The 5064-nt window shown below is 43.5% G+C and overlaps 1 long non-coding RNA gene across 1 annotated transcript; it reads right to left on the bottom strand.

Moving 5' to 3' along the window:
- Positions 1 to 2122: 2122 nt before the first annotated feature.
- On the bottom strand, positions 2123 to 4846 carry LOC137846568 (uncharacterized). The gene is made up of 2 exons (XR_011090552.1): positions 4444 to 4846; positions 2123 to 3429 (listed from the first exon to the last, which is right to left on the bottom strand). It is a non-coding gene; the product is annotated as an uncharacterized lncRNA (long non-coding RNA).
- Positions 4847 to 5064: the final 218 nt, after the last annotated feature.

Here is a 5064-nt window from a genome sequence, read left to right as displayed (position 1 = left end):
TGGTAGAAACCAGACAACAAATGAAAGGGAAGAAGAAACAGTAGAAGGTATTGCATGGCCTTAATTTACATGACAATTGACAACAATGACAATCTGCAATGATTTATAAGTGCCTTACACCATTCACCCTTGAGACAGAAAAACGGGATTCCCATATGATGTAAGGGGAGTGCAATCCCTCTCAAAATACAACTCATTAAACCAGAGGACTACTATCCTCTCGTAGTCATTCAGGTTGGATCCCAGGAAGCTGCTATGAGAAAAATGAAGAATATTAAAAAGGACTTTGCATCCCTGGGGAGGTTGTTGAGGGGATCGGGGATGCAGGTAGTGTTCTCCTCTGCGCCGGGCATGTGGGCTACGGACAGATGCCAACTGGACAAGTGGGGCACAAGTGTGTTGGGGAGCAAGCGCTCTGGTCTGATTACCAGGGCTTTAAATGAGGTTTGATGGGGGAAAGGAGGGGAGCTAAAGGTGACAGAGAAGGGCTGGGGGAAGTTGTCAGTACCATCACTGTTGAAGACAGGGAAAAACTTCTGAACTCTCCCATAGGATTGAGGGCTCCTCAGAGAAGTTAGCGTTCCCGATCCCCCGGCCAGCATCTTCTTCTTGCATCCCCCCGGGGTAACTGCACCTGCTGCTTCCCTAAAGTGCCTGTACACCAATGCATGGAGCATGGGAAATAAACAGGATGAGCTCGAGATCTATGTTTGGTCGTGGGGCCACGATTTCGTTGTGATCACTGAGACATGGTGGGACAGCTCGCATGACTGGAACACTGTCATTGAGGGCTGTGTCCTCTTTTTAGGAAAGAGAGGCTGGGGAAGCGAGGGGGCGGGGTTGACCTTTATGTGAGGGAGCCATCAGAGTGTACCCACTCCAGCTGGGGGAGGGTGAATTAAGAGGTGGACGAGCAGTCCAAACGGTTCCTACAATGCATTGAGGACAGTTTTCTGACGCAGGTGGTGGAGGAGCCGACGAGGCGGGGGGTGCTCCTGGACCTCGTTCTTACCAACAGGGATGGGCTTGTTGGGGATGTGAAGGCTGGGGGCAGCTTAGGATGCAGCAACCACGAGATGGTGGAGTTCCAGATGGAGCTAGGCAAAGGAAGTAAGGCTAAAAGCAGTATTGCTACCGTGGACTTATATGAAGAGCCAGCTTTGACCTCTTCTGGGACCTGCTTGGGAGTATCTCATGGGATAGGCTGCTAGAAGGCAAGGGTGCTTGTGAGAGCTGGGCTACGTTTAAGCTGCACTTCTTCCATGTTCAGGGTCGGTGCATCCCGAGGAATAGGAAATTGGGGAAGGGGGGCAGGAAACCTGTGTGGATGAGCAAGGAGCTCATCAATAAGATCAAAAGGAAGAGGAAGGTCTATGAAACGTGGAAAAAGGGCCTGTCCACTTTGGAGTAGTATAGATGTGTTGTCAGGGCCTGCAGGGATGCGACGAGGAAGGCTAAAGCCCACCTAGAGATGAGGTTTGCAAAGGAGATAAAGGATAATAAGAAGGGTTTTATCAAGTATGTAAACAGCAAGAGGAAGACTAGAAATACAGTATGTCCCTTGCTGAATGAGGGCAGTGTCCTGGTCACGGGAGACGCTGAGAAGGCAGAGATACTGAATGCTTTCTTTGCTTCAGGGACACTCCCCTGGGACTCCTCACCCCTGGCAATAGGACAAAGGGTCTGGGAAATGGAGGGCTCCCCCCTGGTGGACATGAGAGGTTTGGGAGCGTTTGAGTGGGCTCAACACACACAAACCCATGGGTCCCGATGGGATGCATCCGCATGTGCTAAGGGAGCGGACAGACATGATCGCTGAACCACTCTCTATCATCTTTGAAAGGTCCTGGAGAACAGGTGAGGTGCCTGAAGACTGGAGGAAAGCCAGTGTCATTCAGATCTTCAAGAAGGGCAGGAAGAAGGATCCAGGAAACTACAGGACAGTAAGTCTCACCTCTGTCCCTGGAAAATTATTGGAGGAGCTTGTTTAGGAAGCCATGCAGGACCAGGACTGGGGACCAGGACAGAATACTCTGTCCCAGAATTCTCCTCTTTATGGTTAAAAAGTATTCGTAATTTCAAAACAAGACATCTTCTGCAGAGGAAGTTCTATGGTGCACAGCATATCCAAGCCACAGTTGGGATCTCAAGCTCTCATCTCAGTTTGACTGGCTCATAAAGTTGGCAGTATGCATAAAGTTGTTAAACAATCCTTTCCACACTCTTTAGCCCTAATGTCTAATCTGTGGTGGTTTGCAAAGGAGTTTCTGTGCTTGCAGGGATACGTTGAAGTAGTTTTGTGGCAATGCAACGTAGTTTTGGCAGTTGTCTTGCCCTTTTATACATCTGTAACCTCCTTCCTGCATCCAGAGGAGAAGCTGTGAAGCTTGACGTTACAAACCTCTTACGCAGAATATAAACCCCACAAAGTTAAGGTAGTTGCTCATCTTGGAGGGGGTACGTTTGAATCCAAAACTCATCTTTAGGACAGAAGCAAGGTATTAAGCTCTTTATGTTAATAGGAACATGAGTCTTTCTGCCTGGAACACAATTCAACAGAGCAGTCAACCATTTCTTTAGATTTGAAGATGCTGAAATGGACCCTGGGTTAAAAAGAACCAGTTCCCAGCCTGTCTCTAAAGATAGTTTTTTAGTGCTAAAATGTGAGTTTCCTTTCTGGTACGTGAACATCCTAGTCTTAAGATTTTCAGTACTCAGTCGCGTACCCCAGACTCTCGTGTTTTGAGAGGGATTGTGCTCCCCTTAGCTAATACAGGAATCCCATTTTTGTGCCTCCAGGGTCAATGGTGTAAGGCACTTAGAAATCATTGTTGATTGTGGTTGTTGTCAATTGCCATGTAAGTTAAGGCCATGCAAGTACCTTCTACTCTTTCATCTTCCCTTTCATTTGTTGGCTGGTTACTACTCAATATTACACATTTGGTGAGATGTCCTAAAAAAAAAAAAAAAAAAAACAAACAAACAAACAAAAAAAACACATTACATCATAATGTTAACAACTCTTGTTTTTTCTTTCTCTAGGTCTGCCAGTAGCTGACAAGGTAGAAAGATAACCTTTTCTCTTCCATTCTTGTGAAGTTAGAGGCAGTGCCCACTTAAACTGTGACTGAGACTCTGCGATGGTGCAAGTCTATCTTACTCCTTCAAATTCAGTGATGCAGCCAGAGTTTTCAGTAATGAACTTTCAAGGATTCAACCACTTTAAAGCTTTTGGACGGTGGCAATTATCTGAAAACATTCCTACAGGTTTATCTTCTTCATTTATGTTTGTTTGCTCTCTCCATCCCATTCAAAGCAGTCAGGACTGGTTTGCTTCCCTCTTCTCTGGAAATTTGCATTAGGAACATGATTAGAATCAGAATCCTGATCTGAGAGCACGATGAAAAATGTTGCACTCCAACTTGGACACTGGAGAGGAAAATGTTCACATATACGTCAGTATTGTACTCAAACAGCTGCTTACACCTTTTAACTTTTAAACCTGAGAAGCAACAGATAGTTTCTACATTGCCCTCGGGGATAGCGTACTCTTCTGTACTTTGCTTCTATATAAACAGCTCAAAATTTTAAAGTCATGTTGTCCCTCATACCACCAAGCAACCTTGCACAGCATTACATGCTCCCCCCCAGATAGATCTTGCCCTGAATGCGAGACCAGACAAGGAAATAATGCCAGCACGTAAAACTAACTTGTAAATACATCCCTTTTTGGCATTTTGTTTTGTTTTGATGCTTTGTGGGGCTTAGTTGTACTTCAGTGAGAAGAATGTCTTCTGGCATGAACTGAAATTATACCTCTATTTAAATCCAAACATTGTGGCATAATGTATCTTCTGCAATCTATCAATGTTAGTTTCGCGTTCAGAATGAATAACGTACTCTGGAACATTTCTATTTTGTCCTTGGGTTTGTTGTTCTTAGTTCTGAAGCTGTCTTTCTACATACTAAAGATACCTGCCACTTCTCATATCTTCCCTCTTTCAATCTGCTACTTATTAAGAATATGTAAAATTGCCACCAAATCTCTTAATAGAGACTAAAATCTATGTATTTATTTTTAAAAATGAAAAGAATTTATATATGCTCACAAAAAGTAGTGACTTTATATTGAGTGGAAAGTAGTCATTGACATAAAGCCGGTTCTTGGTTGATTATGAGATATTCTAGGACACCAATCCTCTTCTATATCATACTCTGCCTCTGCAAAAAATCATAATAAACATGCAGTATTGTATGGCTTTAAACACAAGACTAGAAGCAGCAAGGAAGAACATGGGAGTCTACCAGGAAAGTGGATCTGTCCCAGAATATTTTGGGGACCAGCTGAGAATCCATGTAAGTAACTTCACTGAAAACAGAGAAGGTGAAGGAAGTCCTCAAGGTCCAGAACACAAAACAACTGTAAAACCCAGCAACACTTACCTGCCAGCTTCTGAACTTGAGTCAATGCTAGTTCACCGAAAGTAACACCAACAGGGTTTTCCTGTTCTGAGAAGTCACTACCAATGTAACTAGCTCATAGAGTCTCCAAAACTATTTCACAGAGATGATAGAAAACACACACAAAAAAAGCAGCCTACTCAAGAACATTGAGTTCATTCCATCATGACTGTAGAAAAGCACCTTAAGTAACCTGAACCTCAAACTCCTCTGCAGTAGCAATTCTTCCCATAACTCCTCATGCTTCCTATATAGCAAAGGTCAAATGATCCCCACCTGGCAGATTTCACTTCACATGTGTGGAGCCAAGAGACCTTGCGGAATAGGCTCATCAACCTGGCTTCAATGTTTTAGGTTCAATTGCTCCTTATCGCTAATAGAAATAACCTGACAAGGGGCTTAGTGGCTAGAGTTGACCTAATGAATTAATTACAAAAGGCACGTAAGGGTCATATTTCTGCTAGTTAGTTATTCTGTAAGGAAAATTAGTAGAGCCTGTTAAAATAAGATAAATACACGTAAAAGAAATAAATAAAAGAAAAAATAAAATGACATAAAAGGCAAAATTGCCGTTATAGATTTTCATCTGTCTAGTCACGACAG

The sequence above is a fragment of the Anas acuta genome, chromosome 1 (assembly GCF_963932015.1).
Source record: "Anas acuta chromosome 1, bAnaAcu1.1, whole genome shotgun sequence".
Lineage (NCBI taxonomy): Eukaryota > Metazoa > Chordata > Aves > Anseriformes > Anatidae > Anas > Anas acuta.
Note: the sequence above shows the minus strand (reverse complement) of the source record. Positions and strands in the feature narration are given on the sequence as shown.